A 19,209-nucleotide genomic window follows, 5' to 3' on the forward strand; every position below is an offset into this window, starting at 1 on the left:
CTCCCTATCTGTTTTATTTATTTATTTATTTATTTATTTATTAAATTTCTATACTTCTATACTACACACTCTCACTAATGTACTAACAGCCAATGGATTCCAAAGAAACACGATTACCAACTTAATCCGAAGAGAGACACCCACAAAAACCCAAGACAGAGAACAAGAAAATGGCAAAGCCCTCCTCCCATACTTAAAAGGGACCACAGACAGAATCAGCAAGGTCCTCCAAAAACACAACATCAAAACAGCATTCTACACAGACAGAAAAATATCCACCATCCTAAGAAACCCCAAGGACATAATTGGGTTAGAAAACCAAGGAGTATACGAAATCCCATGCACCACCTGCCCCACCACATACATCGGACAGACCAACAGAAGAATAAGTGCACGCATTGAAGAGCACAAAAACTCACTCAGAAAGGGAGAACAAACTTCATCCCTGGTCCAACACTTTGAAGCCACGGGACATGAAATTGATTTTAAAAAAACCAAAACTATCGCCAAAATTGAACATTTTAACAACAGAATAATCAGAGAAGCCATTGAGATAGAAAAACGCCCCCACAGCATGAATAAACGAGATGATACCTCTCGTCTACCAGCCATTTGGAAACCCGCCTTGATTGACAGACGAGGCCCAACCACCAAGAATGATACCAGACCCAAACTCATGATAACATCACATGACATCACCACCACACAACCATTCAAAAAGCAAATCCGAACCCACAACGATAAAGACACACAACCACAAAACAGAAACCTAACTACAGCTACAACATCAGCCACTTTAAACCCCTCCAAACCACACAATAAGCAAACTGACACCCACTATAAAAACATGGCACCACCACAAACACGAAGCCGAACAAAAGCAGCACAACTCACCAGCTCAGGTCTGGAGCTGGCAGCTGAGACCAGCCCATCCACTCAGAACACCCCCCCACCCAACCAGAACACACCCACCATTCAAAACACACTCCCACCCAATCAGAACACACTTGGTCCCCTACCCAATCAGAGCACACCTCCACAGAACACACCCCCTCTGGCAGTTTAAAAAAGAGGAACAAACAGCCACATGCTTCTCCCAGAAGAAGGAAGCTAAAGCCTGATGATGACGGATGGGATTCCGTCGAAACGTTGCGCCTACACCTTTAGTTCTACGCGGGGAAAAACCCGAAAAACCAAGGATCCACATACAGGCACCCGCGAAAACCTCAGAAAACATATATATAACACTGCCTTGTATGCAATCAGCCCAGGTTCGAATCTCAGAAAGGTATAGCTGACTGAGGACGACTAAGGAGTCAGAAATGCATCTCAGTTTCCCTTTAATTCTTTGTTAGTAATTTACACACACACACACACACACACACACACACACACACACACACACACACACATATATATATATATATATATATATATATATATATATATATATATATATATATATACATACAAACACCCGCGAAAACCTCAGAAAACATATATATATATATATATATATATATGTGTGTGTGTGTGTGTGTGTGTGTGTGTGTGTGTAAATTACTAACAAAGAATTAAGGGAGACTGAAATGCATTTCAAACTTGTTAGTTTTCATCAGTCAGCCATACCCTTCTGAGATTCGAACCTGGGCTGATTGCACATTAGACAGTTGTTTTTACCTCTTGAGCCACAGGATCTCTCTCGCTTTGTTAGCTTCTGCAAGGGGAGATATGTGTCAAATACTTTGTTAACTATTTAGATTAAAGATTTGCTCCATGTTTGGGGCCTAGCAAGGTAATCTAAATAGTTAACAAAGTATTTATATATATATAAATTTATATGTATATATATATTTATATATATACATATATATATATACATACATATGTGTGTGTGTGTATGTGTGTGTATGTATGTATGTATGTATGTATGTATGTGTATATATGTATGTATATATGTAATTTAACAGAGATTTTCAGAGAACTGTTGGAAGAAATAAGAAGCAATATGTCAAGAAAGTGAACAAATGGATAATAGAATGAATCAATCAGAGTTCTCATTTGCATTTTTCCCTACTTCACAATGGTGGAAAGCCGCAGAGCCAATTTTGAGCTGACAACATTCAGTAGCACAATTTGAGGGGACTCTAGAGGCAGTGAAAGAGGATTGAGGCTAGGATTTTTCATACACAGCTAGATGCTCTGCCATTGATTTTCTCTTTATTTGCAGTGGCGAAGGATTACAGTTAATAGGCAGCAGAGCAATTCAGAGATAGAGGTAAGACTAGAAAGCCATGTGGGAGTTGTAGTCCAAAACATCTAGAAGGCAGTAGGTCAGGAAGTGCTGTGATAAGATGTTCCCAAATGTATTGCAGCAGCTGTATGTAACCATATGTTTGGGGCGTATGATGTTTTAGGAACACCCAGTTTTGCACTCTTGCAGGAATTTTGCAAGGAATATCTTAAATGACTTAAAAGGAAAACCTAATACATTTGAATAGATTTTGTAAAGTATTATCTAGGCTATTTTTTCTTGCTTACAAATCATTTTGTAAGCATAACTGATCTCAAAGAATGGAATAAGTGAGTGAGTGCTGTATTTGAGGGTAAGTGATTCTTTACATGTGCAAAAAATATCTATTAAGTGTTGTTATTGTTTTTAATAAAATAATTGAGATGAAGTGATGAAGCAGAGAATTGGCGTGAGAATAATGAGTCTCTTCCTCTCCAGATATTTTTCAGTTCCATGTTGCTTCCAAGTTGTTTCTCTAGGTATGGGTTTCTCCATGAGCCTGGGAATATTTGGCATGGAGAAGGATTTGCTCTTGGGGAAAAAAAAACCCACTCAAAATCGGTTCCTCTGCTAGAACTGATTCTGATTTATTGAGGGTAGAGGAACCAGTCTCTGGATATTGGAGTTTTAATCTTTACAACTTTTCCTGAATTGTGTGTTTGCCTTCTGGAACACACCTTTAAACCAAGTGACACATAACATCCTTTCCCTCGCGAGCATCCAAAATGTATATGAGCAATAAAATGAGCAATAAAACTGATGCCAACATTTCCTTCTTTGGAGACTTTTCCACAGGGGAAAGGACTAAATATTAGATATCTGATTTTCACCCAGGTTGAATATTTTGAGAAGAGAGATCAAATGCATTTTCTATCACTTGAATATAAGTACCTCAGAAAGTAAATATTTATTCTGCAGTAAAAGTTAGGAGACTGGGGAAGAAAAAAGAAGTTACTTTGAAAATAATAACATAGCTCAAACTTTGGCTGCTTTTCCCTCCCTTGAAGTTATCTATTCAGAAAGACACTAAGGACCATTTTGGTCTGTCCCCTTCTCTTTTATATTGATTGATTGATTGATTGATTGATTGATTGATTGATTAGGTGCCATCAAGTCAATGTTGACTCTTAGAAAACACATAGATAAACAATCTTTCCTGAACCTGGCCCTTAGCTCTTCCAACAGTACACCTGTCACCACTATAATCAAGACCAACCACCTTGTTACTAGTTATTATCCCCTTCTAGAATCCCTCTTCCTGCACTAAATCATCAATCACTTCATGTTACTATATTCATGTTTGTGTTACTGTATATATCTATGTAACTAAGATCCAAAAAGATCTTGACAGACTTGAACAATGGGCCCTATCCAACAAAATGAAATTTAATGTGGAGAAAAGCAATGTTTTACACCTAGGCAGGAAAAACCAAAGGTACAAGTACATATTAGGTGAAATCTGGCTCAAAAACAGTAACTGTGAAAGGGACCTTGGAGTCCTAGTGGATGATCACTTAAACATGAGCCAGCAGTCTGTGGCAGGAGCCAAAAAAGCTAACACAAACCTTGGTTGTGTGCAGTGTTAGTATCGCTTTATAAATCCTTAATAAAACCACACTTGGACTACTGCATCCAGTTTTGGTCACTACATTACAAAAAAAGATGTTGAGAATTTGGAAAAAATGCAAAGAAGAGCAACCAAGATGATTAAGGGCCTGAAGGAAAAAAAAACATATGAAGAATGGTTGCAGAAATTGCAGGTATGGCCAGTCTAGAGAAAAGAAGGATTAGGGGTGACATGATAGCAATATTCCAGTATTTGAGGGGCTGCCACAAAGAAGAGGGGCCAATTTATTTTCCAAAGCAACAGAAGGCAAAGCAAGAAACAATGGATGGAAACTACTTAAGGAGAGAAGCCATCTGGAATTAAGGAGGAACTTTCTACAAGTAAGGACAATTAACCAGTGGAATAGCTTGCCTTCAGAAGTTGTAGGTGCTTCATCACCAGAGGGTTTTAAGAAAAGACTGGACAGCCATCTGTCTGAAATGTATAGGGTCTCTTGCTTGGGCAGAGGGTTTAACTAGAAGACCTCCAAGGTCCCTTGCAGCTATATTCTGATTGATTTTGATTGATATTGATACTTATTGGTAAAATACACAAGTTGTTTACCAATTCTTTCTCTTGTAGTGTATGAAATGCTGTATTTGATATTGTTACTAAAATGATCATCTGACATCAGCATCTTCCGATGTCACTGCTACCTGATTTATTGTAGGTGCCTGCTTCTTTAGCTGAGGATCCAAGATGATCTTCATACCTTGGACAACCCTACTGGGAGTATAAATTCTTGGTATACATTTCTGGCATTCTTCACTCACCCATTGCAAAAATGCCAACTACCTAATCACGTTGAGATAGTATGGCAAGAATTGAGAGGGTTCAATATATAATGTTAAGTATTTGTTAAGTATTTTTAGAATACCTTGCCAGCCCAAATATGGGCTAAACCTTATTGCCTGTATCAGAAATAATGAGTTGTCACAGTTGTGACTACAGCCTGTGGATGGCCTTAGGTTAGGCTGATACAGGCAATAAGTTTTAGCCCATATTTGGGCCAGCAAGGTATTCTAAAAATACTTAACAAATACTTAACACATATCTCTCTTGCCTCTCAGCTAACAAAGCGAGAAAGAGCCTGTGGCTTAGAGGTTAAAAACAACTGCCTAATGTGTGCAATCAGCCCAGGTTCGAATCTCAGAAGGGTATGGCTGACTGATGAGAACAAATGAGTTTGAAATGGCCATATCAGTCTCCCTTTAATTCTTTGTTAGCAATCCAAAAATACACACACACACACACACACACACACACACACACACACACACATGTATATGGTAAACCACATCTTTATTTGGCCAAGACAACAACATAGATATTCCATTTGGTTGTCAAGTGTTGAATACCTCTGAAAAGACTTTTCTTTCTTTCTTTCTTTCTTTCTTTCTTTCTTTCTTTCTTTCTTTCTTTCTTTCTTTCTTTCTTTTAATTTTTTTATTAATTTTTAAGAATTACAGTCTTTAGAGCTTAGTAAACAACATGTTGTCTGGGTTCACATATTTAATGTTGACTTCTTCAGTATAAATCTATTTAGTACTGCACAATCCAGTATTTTTCCCTGATCCTCCTTTCTTCCCCATATTTTTCTCCATTTTTCCCTCATTACACAATTACAATTCTTAATTCTATTGATGTATACCAAGTTAGATATAAACATCATCATATTTTACTAATATTATACAAATAACAATAATATCAATTCATAAATCAATGTCCTGTTTTTCATGCTCTTGTTAAAGTTTGATTTCCCATCAATATTTAAAGTATCTTTGTCAGTTATGATTTTCTCAATATTAATTACATTTATATAGGTAAAAATTTTGTTCATACCAATCCTCCTCTTATTTTCATATTTCCCATATAAAAAAATAAAATGCTATTTTAATTCTAAATCATATCTTTCATTATAAAAGTCTAATTATATCTAAGAGTCATCCATTCTTTTAATCATATTCAAACAAGTATTTAACATATGATGCCTCCTCTAATAGGTCAAATCTTCTATTTTTTAAATCTAACTCTCACTTTCTTTCTTTGCCAAGTAGCTTTCCAAGCCAAGGCAATTAAATTGCCCAGGAATTTTCTTTCTATTTTTATGAAAGTTGCTTGGAATGAGGAAGACAGTTTAGGTAGGGTATTTTTTTAGGGGGGGGGGGAATTCCACCCATTTGTGTTCCTTAAGCAGGCAACCAGGAAGCTAGTTATAGTGCTATACTCAAATCCACTACTAGATGTCATTCAAAATCCATTTTCCACTCTTAAGACAAAGGATTGATTTCTTGTATTTCAGCTCAATGAGTGTTTTTTTTTCCTAAAGAGAAAAACTTAACAATTATCTCAGTTCTCAAATTTCAAAACTGTAGCTTTATGTTACTTCCACTTCCATATTGTATATTTCTGTCCCCCATAGAAATTAAAATGCCACTTCCATTCACATTTGGAGATTTTTAGCTTCTTAGGAGCCTTTTCCAGGAAATTCAGTTGTAAAATAGTAAAAAAAGGATCAATATTCTCACCCAGTTTCAAACATGCTGTTTATGATGTGTTAGTTGGTGCTTTTCTTCTTTTGTAGTCAACAGCTAAAGGCTGGCCATAGGAATGTAGCCAGTCTTTCCCCTCCCAGTTTGGAGGGCTTTTCTCAGACTGAATGGAAAGACCACCATCTCTCCATAATCGATGAGACACTCATCCTCTTCATTGCCTCTTTGGGGCAACTTTAGGCCCTTTTTAGGACCCCCAGGACGGTGAAATTGGGTACAGAAGGCAGAGCCCTGCCTTCCTGTGTCTGTCTCACCACAATGCAAAACTAGAAGTCTGAAAAGACTATTTCCTATAAGAAAGCTATACACTTGCATGTTTTTCTCTTTGTGTCTTTTAGTTGGAATTAATTTTCATAGATCAAAGTCACTGTATGCTATAAGCTTCTCTGAGAGGTGATGCTCCCTCTATGCAAATTCTCCTGAAATATTGTTCAGTCAGGTATTGACAGGATTTAACTTTGTATGATAGATACAAGAGATACCAAATTCTAGAGGATCCTTTTTGAGCCAGAATTATAATATTTCCTGTTCCTGAACAAGTCATAAAATGCTATATATAAATGGATTGGACTATAAGGCAAGGTTTTTGTGTGTGCAATTGTTGCATTATATAGTATGAAGTACATCTGCTTTCAGTTTGTTTTCTTTACTGATCCTAACTGCATCACGAACCCATCCACATAATTTTATAAGTCATTCTTCAGGATGTTCCACAATCTTTCCATGGGCAAAACTTCTTTTAATTACTGATTGTAAATGACTTTAAAATAAATAAATATAAAACTTGTAAACTCAGTTTAAACAATTCAAGCAAGATGATATATAAAAACGCAAAATCATACCAACTATCAACCAAAGACTTGTCCCTCCTGCTGACAATTTCATTTGTCAGAGGGTGGAAGAAAAAGAAAACCATGAGTTTTTGTCTCATGAAACCAAGCTTTAATAACAGAGAGGATCTTTTTGAAGACACAAAGGTGATTGGCATTTTTGGGGTTATCTTTTATTTTGTGAAATCCATGGAAGGAGCAACAAAACTGCAGTTATATAGACATGCTATAATTAATAAGAACCAGCATGTGGTTGTCATAAACAAATCATTCCAGACTAAATTTATTTCCTTCTTTGATAGACTTAGTGCTTTAGTATATCAGGTAAATCCTGGAGATCTGGCATATCTGGACCTCAGCAAAGCTGTCAACAGTGTCACATTACAGAGCCATGGTGTTGCAGTGGTTAGAATGCAGTATTGCAGGGTAACTTTCCCTACAACTAGGAGTTTGATTCTGACCAGCTCAAGATTGACTCATCTGGGTGTGGTAACTAATACTTTAGATGAAAAATCAAAACGATCCAGACAAGCTTGAGCAGTGGGCTTAAATAAATAAAATGAAAGTTAACAGGGTTAAATAAAAGGTTTAAATTCTGCATCTGAGGAGGAAAATTGCAAACTGCCTATATAGGATGGCAAAGACCTGACTTAGAAGGAGGACATGGGAAAAGAGTGGAGGTGTCCTAGTTAACCACAGGCTAAGCATGAGTTGGCAGAATAATGCAGCTAAAAATGTCAGTCCCCAACCTGGAGAGTATTAACGAGTCCAGACTGTGGCAAAAAATTGTTTGTAGTAGTTGGATTGCTATAGCTACTTCTGGTTCTGTAATTCTAAAATACATGCCAAGAATTAATAAAGGAAAATTAAAAGTGGAGAAAGGAAAAAGAAAATAAGAAAGGAGGAGGAGGAGGAGGAGGAGGAGGTGGAGGTGGAGGAAATAAAATTGAATAGAATTAATTTACTTTTCCAAATGTAGCTCCAGCAAGTTACTTTGTGGATATTCTTCCCATCCATGCACTGCAGAAACATATAATTTGTGCTTCTAGGTTGTCTTTCATAAACTGCCTGCCTCTGGATTGCCTTGCTCATTGAGGGTTTTTTTTAAAAAAAACCAAAAACCTACAGGATTTACTCTATTTGTAGAAAGCTGCTTGTCTTCCCCCAAAAATCAAATGTCTCTACTTGGCTGCGCTCAGCCTGCTCCTTTCATAAGTCACAAATCCTATCATTTAATCTTCCCTATCTCCCAAGGCACCTGGTGCTTTCGGATTCTGTACCTGTTCCTCTTTGTTGGTCAGAAGAACTAAACATAAAATAGAAAGTTCTTGACGTATCTTCAGCCTTCTAAAATAAGAGAATTATTTCCCAGGTATATCAAGATCATAGACACATATGTATAAAGAGAGAGGGAGTGAGTCCTGAACATGCAAAGTGCATATAAACAAAACTCAGGCATTCAGACATTGCTTCCAAAGAGAGAGAATAAAAAATACATAACTCTAACTACACTCCCTCCATCCTTCCTATCACAAGCCACCTTGTGTTCCAGGCAAATGTCTAAATCAGGAAGACTGTTTTCTAGAATATCAACACGTCTGGAGAAGAAGATTTCATCCTTGTTTCATTCTTCTTCTTTCCATGTTATTTAAGTTCGTTTTAGAATGTGAGAAGAAGGCTATTCAGATTTTCCCTTTTCAAAGAAATCTACATTTCCTTTACAAATGTTTTGGACTATAGTACTTCAGCACCCACTCCCCAGGCAAGAATCATCTGGAGAACACCAGATAAGGAAGGCTGTATTGATGCTTGATCTACTTTAGGGGTGGGGGAATCCATTGATATTTGGGTTTTCTTCAGTTCTGCAAATTTGCCAAGATTTGTGGGTCAACTCTGAATGGGTCACAGAATAATTTGTTCATTATTTTGCATTTCTCCAAACTTGCACATTTTTGTTTGCAGTTGTACAGAACAATTGTTTCTCCTCTGGGAAAATGATTGCATAGATGTGTGCTTCAAATAGTCTTGATTCCTGGCAACCAGATGTTCCTGCAGTTTTCTGGCATCATTTTGGGAGGTTGTCCTGCTCTTCTTCTGAGGCATGAGAAACAGTGATGGCCCAAAAGGATTCAGCTGCCCTAACCCTAACCCTAACCCTAAGGCAGAACTAGAACTAGACCATATGCTACACATTTTGTCCATTAACTTTATACAGATTTGTCACAACATACGGTGAGGGATGGATAGACTGCTTTACTTCCAGTCTCTGTTTTTATTGCATACATTCATGCGTATATAGCTCTGTTCATTTCAATATTATTAAACAATTTTTTTAAAAAAAAATTAACATGCAATTGGATATCCAAGTAAGCGCCAGGTGGATCTGTTTGGGAGAATTTTGCAAAACCAAGGTACAGTGACAGAAAATATCTCTTTTCACCCACATTAAAAATGTAACCACGTTGTGCATTTTAAAATTATTTTAAGTGGCAAATATCTTAGAAAAGATCCCAGATTGCACAGAAAAAGAGGGGGGGGGGAAGCTGAATCAGAAAGGCAAAAGTTCCTGTTTCTTTTTTTTTCTGGTGCTGACTAACCATATCTGTGTTATTATTCTAAATTTTACCCGTTGAGAGTTTTACCCCAAGAGTATAGTATAAAAGCAGGAATAAAAACAAGGAAGGGCCCAGATGAAATGTTTGGATGGTATGGTCATGAAAACAGACTGGACAACCAGTTGACTGGGATGGTATAAAACCTTCTGCCTTAAGCAAGGGGTTGGACTAGAAGGCCTCTGAGGTCCCTTCCAGCCTTAAGATTCTATAAAATATGTTGATGAATTATGCAGGCTGAAATACACTGGATGAGGAGGAGAGAAACTCACACAAAGAACGGTATTATAATTTCCGCAAATATTTTCTAAAATATTAAATCTCTCTATTTATATTTTGGCTGTCTTTGTTTTTTTATATATATAATAATAGCCTCCATATGGGCAGCGTCTTCCCAGTTTTGTTTGCACCCACATTTCAGTTTCTGTTGGTATTTATCTTAACCTAGCTGAAGCCGAAAGAGTGAAGAGAAAGGAAAACAAATAATAATAAAGCATTATATTCTGTGGGCTCTTTTTCTGAAGAAATGCAACATAGTCTGATTTTTGCCAGGCTGCTCGTGTTCAATTTTTTTTTTTTTTTGGATAAAGGATAGGCACAAAAGGATTCAGATGGTGTTCACCCCCCTCCACCCACTCCCCGATACACTTTTGCTGAAAAATGCAAAAACAAAAGTCGGCTTCTATTGACAGCCATTTGGCCTGAAAAGTAACTTATTATTTTTAAATGAATAATAAAGGACATACTCTTAACGGGGAAGCATAAACCATGTAATCTACAGAAGCATTGTTGTAATTTCTCAAAAGATTAAAACTGGAATTAAACATACTACCCTTCAAAGTAAAGTTTTTCAAGGTGGCTTAAAATGTCATAGCTGTACTGCTCCTATATGAGACCTTTTGAAAAATGGGGATTGATCCAAAGAACGAACAGCATTATTATTATTTTTTAATCTAGCATCTTGTCATTCTTTCTGTTTGAAGAAAAAAAAGTAGAGGGTAGTATATATTAAGAATTTTATTTATTTCCTTTTTAACTTGCTCTTTTGTAAAGAAATTCCAAAACATATATGCATTATACGCATTCCCTCATGCATTTTATTTACAGTGACTGATTCACACATTGCGTTAAGCCATGCAGTGGTTTATTTAGGTTTATGTTTTGCAAAATTAGTCATTGTTGTTTATAAATCATGATTTATGGTTTAAAACAATGTATACATCCAAGCAGTTTTGGTTTATTTAATAAACTGTAGCTTAGTGATCTGCAAACAAAAAACATTATCTGTGTTTAGTGTAGATGGAAATAAGTATTGATTCTTCTTCCTTCCTTCCTTCCTTCCTTCCTTCCTTCCTTCCTTCCTTCCTTCCTTCCTTCCTTCCTTCCTTCCTTCCTTGGAATGGGGAGTTCCAAAATGAAGTGTGACAAAAAGTTTTGGGATTCCCCCTGTGGATCAGAACTTTGCATTTCAATAAAACTCTTTAAGGTGGCTGAATCAGTTACTGCACATTATATATACTGTATATGTACCATGTAACTTGACCTTGTAGAAAAAGGGACTAATGATATCGAATCATCTTCATAAATTAACAATAGCAATAGCACGTAGACTTATATATCACTTCATAATGCTTTACAGCCCTCTCTAAGCGATTTACAGAGTAGCATATTGCCCCCAACAATCTGGATCCTCAGCTTTGGAAGGATAGAAGGATGAGTCTACTTGAGCTAGTCAGGGTCGAACTCCTGCAATGCTGCATTCTAACCACTGCACCACCATGGCACAATTGGTTCTAATCTGCCAATCTAGTCTTCTTTTTTCCCCTTCCATGGATTGTGTACAACTTGCTGCAATTTTTTCGGCAAGGTTTTTCAGAAGTGGTTTGCCATTGCCTCTTTCCTAAGACTGAGAGGAAATGAGTAACCAATTTAACCATTACAGGAAACTAGAAGAACTAGTTCTTCTCTGAAATTGTGATTAAAATGCTAAGGAAGATTTTGCTTGATGCACAAAGGTATCATAATGTTAGGAAAGGTCCTCAAATTGGGATCTTTGTGCTGCCTTGTTTCCATTTTAGATATACTAGCCATTTCTGCTTTAAAACTACAAACTGCAAGGCTGTTTAGGTTTGAAAATGATGGGGTTTGGAATAATATTTGTAGGCAACAATGGATGTGCTGGTGAGTTAAGCTGCCACTCGTGCAAAGCTTTGTTCTCCCAGCTTCTGAAAGAGCCCCTTCAAAGCCTCCTGCACAAATCAGCTAAAGCTGCCTCCTTGGTGTCCCAATTTAAATTTAATGACCTTGTCATTGTAATTACCTATGAGCATTTTGCTTGGCTCATAGCATGAAACGTTTGGTGTCCTGTTCACCCCATCCCCTTACATGAATCTGAAATAGTGGTTTCAATTAAAATGGCTTTGCTCCGGCACTGATATAGTCTTTCCATGCAAAAGGTTCAGAGGTCACATATTCCCCACACTCTCATGCCTTAATCAGAGCTGTTCCTGCCATAGGGCAGGATGAACCAATATGCTTCAATCAGATGCAGGGAAGGGAGGCAGGGATTCCCATTTAAGAGGGTAGGAAACCTTTAAATTGGGCTTCACTTTAGGAAGAAACAAGCCTGGCCCTAATTACAAGGGTCTCTTCACAGTGCAGGTTTGACCAGCAGAGTTGTGGGACATCCGAGCTTGTTATTTTCTTACTTTTTTATGTGCTGAAGTGGGATTTGGAAAGCACAGCTGCATCTTGAACACTGGAGTCCTAATTATATCCAGATTGAAGGTGGCCGTTCAAATGAGTTATTCACTGTTGTTGCTGCTGCCACCACTAAGCCTTTGCCCGCCACATGAAAGAACTGGATGAGATACGTCTTGAGTGTAGACCAAATCATAGGTTAAATCACAGATGAAGAGTTCCTGATTCAATCTGCTCAGATTGTCAGGTCAAAATGGACAGCACAATAACTTGCATGATACCTGACAAGTTTCAAGCCACACCAGCCTTCATTTTTAGATTATTTTAATAAAAAATGCAAAATAAACACCTCCTGTGGTTCTATATTGCTTATATATAGGAAGTCTAAAATTGTTGGATTGGGATTAGGCAGACCCAGGTTCAAATCCTCACTTGATGATGGTACTTAGTGCTGATAATGTATATAGCTTTCCTTGGAAAAGAGTTTTAAGGAAACTTATTACATCTAGTTTCAACATCCTGTTCTGTGCAGGAATCCTCTAAACATTCCTCAACAACTGGCCAACCATCCATCATTTAAACTGTTCTAGGCAGCTTAATTGCTCTTATCATCAGGCATTCCTCCTATTATTCAGCCTGAATCTCCACTCTTGAAAGAGTTATTTCTCCACTAGACCCAAGGCATTTTGTGGTGCTGATAAAAAGATTAAGTAGCATACCCCCTCAACTGATGACCCCTTTTAGCTCCTGTAGGAAGATAGGATACTTGGGAAACAATAACTACATTTACAGCACAAACCTATACTAAAAATCCAATTATTTGTCCTATTGAATTGTATTGGGTTTAGTCATAAGAAAATGGAGATGGGATCAGAGTTTTAGCTTATTGGCCATTGACCATTTAATTTTGACATACATGCAACAGAATGTAACCTGTTTTGTGGCAAAGCCACCTTTACTATCCTTTTCCATCATGAAACAGTGTGATAGACTATTAAAGTAGCTAATCAATGGGATTGCAATGGAGAACAGATAAGAGATGAGAAGATTTTGCCCTGAAGAGTGCAAGTAATTACAAAGATTCAAGAATGCTTTCTCCCTGTCACAGATAATAGTTTGAACATAAATCTCAAAAGTAGTTCTCTGACTTTATTATGATGGCTATTATGTTTTCTTTATTTCATTTAATATTTCCATATGATGGTCATACAATGTAGCTCTTTGTATTCCTGTCCCCCTCTGTTCTTTTTATTTGCTCATTTGATGCAGTTTGCCATTCATGATTTATCAGAAGCTGATGGCAGTTTAATTACAGGGTCTATATTATTATCCTTTTATTTTTTAAAAAGAACAGAAAATCCAATAGTACTTTCAATAAAAAACCCTACCAGAAATAATAATTCTGTTTCCATTAGCTAGAGTGAAGATGGACATGTTTAATGGAAAGAGAATACTGATATACATCTAATAATGAAAATATGGAGGGTCTTCATATTTCTATTTTAGAATGTCAGTGGCCATAATAAAATTAATAACACCTTCATTCTTCTGTATTTTATTCACCTGTCTCAACACTTTACACGAATCTATGCAGCTTTACTTACAAAAAGGGAAGGGGAAGAGAATTAAATGAACAATACTTGGCGTAAACATCTGGATGTTCAACAGAGCCAGCTCCCTATATGTGAAAAATGGGTCAAAAAGCTCCAGTCAGAATCATGGGATGCACAGAAAGCGGTCATTTGCTTTTCTGTGTAAACACCCAATAATCTCAAATCCACGTCTCACATGGATGTGTGTGTGTGTCACACATGTGTCACATCTTCAGGATTGAGGGAAAGCTCTAGGCCTCTGTTACTCCAGAAGTTCTCAGAAAAAAAGAGCAGCACGGGTCTGATGAGTTGGATGTGTCCAAATAAGTGATCCAGGAACAATATTATTTCAATTTTTCTTCTCATATAAGATTTTGCTTGGATTTTAAATGACCTGAAACTTCATTTTCCAAAAGGAGAGAAGATGGGGAAGTGTTTGCTTGTTGGTTTACATACATGTATCTTAGAACCTGCTTGAGACAGTGAAAAAAAATATTCTCAGACTTATATTTTATCAAAATTATGAAATGGGTATCATAGCATTATAATGCAACACCCGTTCCTTAGAATCTTGGAGGTGATGTTGTCAGACAAGTACAAAAGAGGTGGTTGTGATCTCATGATGCATGTTTTCTCATCTGTCCCTCCCTCCATGGGTGCCCTTACTGGGAAGTAATTGGATAGGATTACAACCCATAGATTCTTACAGACTTTCAAAAAAAAAAATCCCTTCCAAAAATGCTGACACTGACTGAGATTATTGCTCTGTCTGTGTGAAAAGTAGCAAACTAGGTTCTTACTGATCTGCATACCTCTGATTGCAGGATTATGTTTTAAGTCGAGTAGCATTTAAATTAGATTCTATCTGTAAATGATAAAAGGATAGTTAGATGATACTGATTTACTTTGCTATCATGAGGCTGAAGAACCTCATGAGAAATAATACAAAACCTACCAGGCTCTCTACAGAATCTCAGGTTATTAATCCTACAAAATGGAATCAAATATTTTATATAATTTGATAGTTCTGTATTTGTGTCACAACAGCCCCTAGAATGACATATAAACAGATATGAAATACAAATTTAACAGATGTTCAAATGCTCAAATATCTTTATGCAGCATTCCCATTTTTTACATGATCAAAATTCCAGATGAAGCTTTTGGGTATCCTGAAACCAATCAGATTTTTTTTTTTCATTTGGATAAAGTAGTATTAGGACAAATCTAAGAACATAAAAATACTTTTGATGAAGCATGGTATGGTATGGTATGGTCTTTTTTCCTTCTGAAATCCAATGCCATTCCAATTAATTGAATGATTTCAGTTTATAATATTCTGAAAGAGATCTGTCTTTCAGTTTTTCTCAGCCCATTTGTCACTTTCTTTTCCCCCCTTATATTTATAATCCACATCTTCCCTAAGAATTCCACTGCACTGTACTTAAAGGTCATCTTTCATTTATTTTTTCACAACCACAACCTTCAAACTAGTAGAGGAATAATATTATCTCAGTGGGTTTATGATCAAGTAGCGACTGGAACTTGGTTCCAACATACTGATTTATGCATGGCATTGCTTCTTTCAGGTTCATAGAACAGAATGATACACAAAATTGAAGACAAGATACCATATAATAGATTTCCACATAAGTGTTACGGTGTGGGCAGATTTATTTTTTAATTCCTTGACCAACGATCCCCACCATTACACTGTTTAATACTAACACGAAATATTTTTATATACAGGAGAAGATATGCCAAAATCCATCTTTATGTGTGCCTATAACTACGCACACACAAACACACACATGCACACAAAAGCAGGTGTATGACACTGAGACTAAGGTTTTGCTTCTACATAAAAGTGGGTAGGAGGATGTTTAATAATTAATGAAAAATTCTATGTTTCATGGTGTGGGTGGAGCAATCCAGCCAGTATGTTTTAATTGGGAAGGCTTACTATTTCTTTAACCCTGATCTTCACAACTAGTAATATCTGACTAAAGAACACTTGGTGGATGTAGGGTGATAAGTGATTTCCTGAGGACTCCAATTTATTTCTAGCAAAGGTGATAATGGTGGCTCAAACTGAGCCACACCTGGGTGAAACAGATTTTCTAGATTTGTATCAATCTGGCTTTCCGCTTGATCTTGGCAAAGAAGCAGCATTCTGTGTTTTGGCTGATGAATTCTGTCATGTTTGCCTCATGGAAAAAAAAAGCCCAATCTCTCTCCACATGTCAATATTCATCCAACATTAAATTGTTCAACTAACTACACAATGCAAAGTCTCCTCTGAAAGAAATATCACCTCTTACAGGTTTACTTTATTGCAGTGATAAAGAGCTTTTAAGTAAAAGAGTTTTTATAAAACCCAAACCTCTTCTTTACTCTTCAGGAATACATACATACATACATACATACATACATGCATACATACATACATACATACATACATACATAAAAGGTAAAGGTAAAGGTTCGCCCGCACATGCGTGCTAGTCGTTTCCAACTCTAGGGGCCGGTGCTCAACTCCGTTTCAAAGCCAAAGAGCCAGCGATTGTCTGAGGACGTCTCTGTGCGTGTACATACATACATACATACACACACACACACACACACACGTATATATTTGCATAACAGCAAGATACAATATGAGTGTCTGTGTGCATTTGTGTGTGTGTTTGTGTGTATATGAGAATAGTAGGGGCAATTGTAAAAATCCTCTTTCAAAAGCTTCCTAATAATTTGAAGAAAGCATGTCCTTAAGGATTTCATTCAAATCAGGAGACAGCCCTAAAAATGAGAAGATTGGGACAGGTGATTATATCTAGAAATCGCTCCACATCTCAACACTGTCACTCATATCAGCTTAGGAATGTGTGCATAACAGCTAACAAGAGAAAAGACTTAAATAAGCTCTCGGTAACAATAGACTTTGCAGCTCCACGTCAAAGGGGCTGCATCTCCTGGCTTCAGAGTATCAAGGCATATTTTCACCTCCCCCCCCTCCTGCCCATCAGAATATATCCTGTGAAGAATATTAATAGCAATAATAACATTTAGGCAGATTAAGAGGTGACAACTTTAGAAAGTTCAGGTACTGGACACATTTTAAACTGAGGGAATCAAGCTAGCAATGAACAAGAAAGGGGCGAGCCTGTCGGAAAGTTTATGATATTCCATAAACTGAGGACATTAGCCTCCTCCATCCATTGAAGTTAGTATCCTCATATGGCGTGGGATGGGAACAACTCGGTTGATTTGATTTGATTTGATTTCTTGCTACAATCTAAAACAATTCTTGTATGTTGTCTTACTATTATATACATGCTTGGTATCTGCTTGACCCTTTCTGATATTTTGAATAGAGATAGACTCTGACAATGTATCCTTATTAGACTTTTCCTCCAAAGAGAATCTCTGCTAACAGAAGACATCAGCCATTTAGGAGTGTCTTATCATATCTACAAACCAGCCATTAGTGGTTCTCTCATTTGAGGTAACCTCTCTAACATGTCAAATCCTTTAACGCTGTCTTTCTCTTAGCTCTGTGTTTAAAAGACATGTTTCATAAAACATCAGTCAATTTCATTTAGCCAGATCAAAGCTTTCCCCCATTTTGAAGATTCACATTCAAACTGATGCAAAACTAGAAGGGACAGAGAGGAAATAGTATCGGGGTGTGTGGGGGAATTAAACCACTCTTATATTCTGTTCAATGCTTCTTAATCACCTCTATTGAAATGATGAAACCATTGCTAGAGAAGGCATCATCAATTTGCCATTTGTCTGTTAGAATAACAAACAAACAGCCCTGGCACTGTTACAGTACAATGGTCCTCCCTAAGACCAATTCTAACTCTTAATGCTGATAAAATGTACAGTCTATTTTCAAAACCTCAAAGGAATTCAATTACTAAAATACATTTTAAAAGATCATAATAATCATGGGAGGGAGGAGGGCAAGAATCAAATTGACAGTCATGTGAAGGCAGAATGGCCATAGACATCAGTCTACAGTTATTCAATCAATCAATCAGAATAGAGCTGAAAGGGACCTTGGAGGTCTTCTAGTCCAACCCTCTACCCAAGAGGGAGACCCTATACTACTTCAGACAAATTACTGTCCAGTCTCTTATTAAAAACCTCCAGTGACGAAGCACCCACAACTTCTGACAGCAAGCTCTTCCACTGATTAATTAGTTTCCATCCATTGTTTCTTGTCCTCCCCCCCCCCGTGCTTTGGAAAATAACTCTTTGTGGTGGTCTCTCAAACACTGGAATACTTCTAACATGTCCCCCCCTAGTCCTTCTTTTCTCTAGACTAGCCAAACCCATATCTTGCAACTATTCTTCATATGTTTTAGTTTCTAAGCCTTTAATCATCTTAGTTGCTCTTCTTTGCACTTTTTCCAAAGTCTCAACATCTTTTTTGTAATGTGGTGACCAAAACTGGATGCAGTATTCTAGTGTGGGCTTACTAAGGATTTATAAAGCTGTACTAATACTTCACCTGATTTTGATTCTATGGCTCTATTTATACAACCAAGGATTGTATTAGCTTTTTTGGCTGCTGCTGCAAACTGCTGGCTCATATTTAAGTGATCATAACTAGGACTCCAAGGTCCCTCTCACAGTTACTGTTTTGAGCCAGTTAAAGAGCCAGCCCTTTTGTTTATATATGTGTGGGGATGGGGTGGGATGGCAGAAGGAATAACTTTTGATCAGCTATTTACTGGAGACTGAAAAACATGCTGGTGGAATATGGAATGATAAAAACAGGAGTTAGGAAATTAATTGATTTACGGTTCACATCACTTTTGCATATGTTCACCCACCAGTCATTTGCATTCTCTTTCTTCATTAATCTGTGGGAGAGGGACTTAAAAAAGGATCTGCATGAAAACACACATTCAAACACACAGCTCAAAAACATGATTTGTTATTTTTCTGAGATGTTGCTTGTATCTGAATGATCAGGATTGTAAGTCAAGCTTTGATCCATGCTTTTGGTTTAG

Source organism: Vipera ursinii (assembly GCF_947247035.1).
Source record: "Vipera ursinii genome assembly, chromosome: 2".
Lineage (NCBI taxonomy): Eukaryota > Metazoa > Chordata > Lepidosauria > Squamata > Viperidae > Vipera > Vipera ursinii.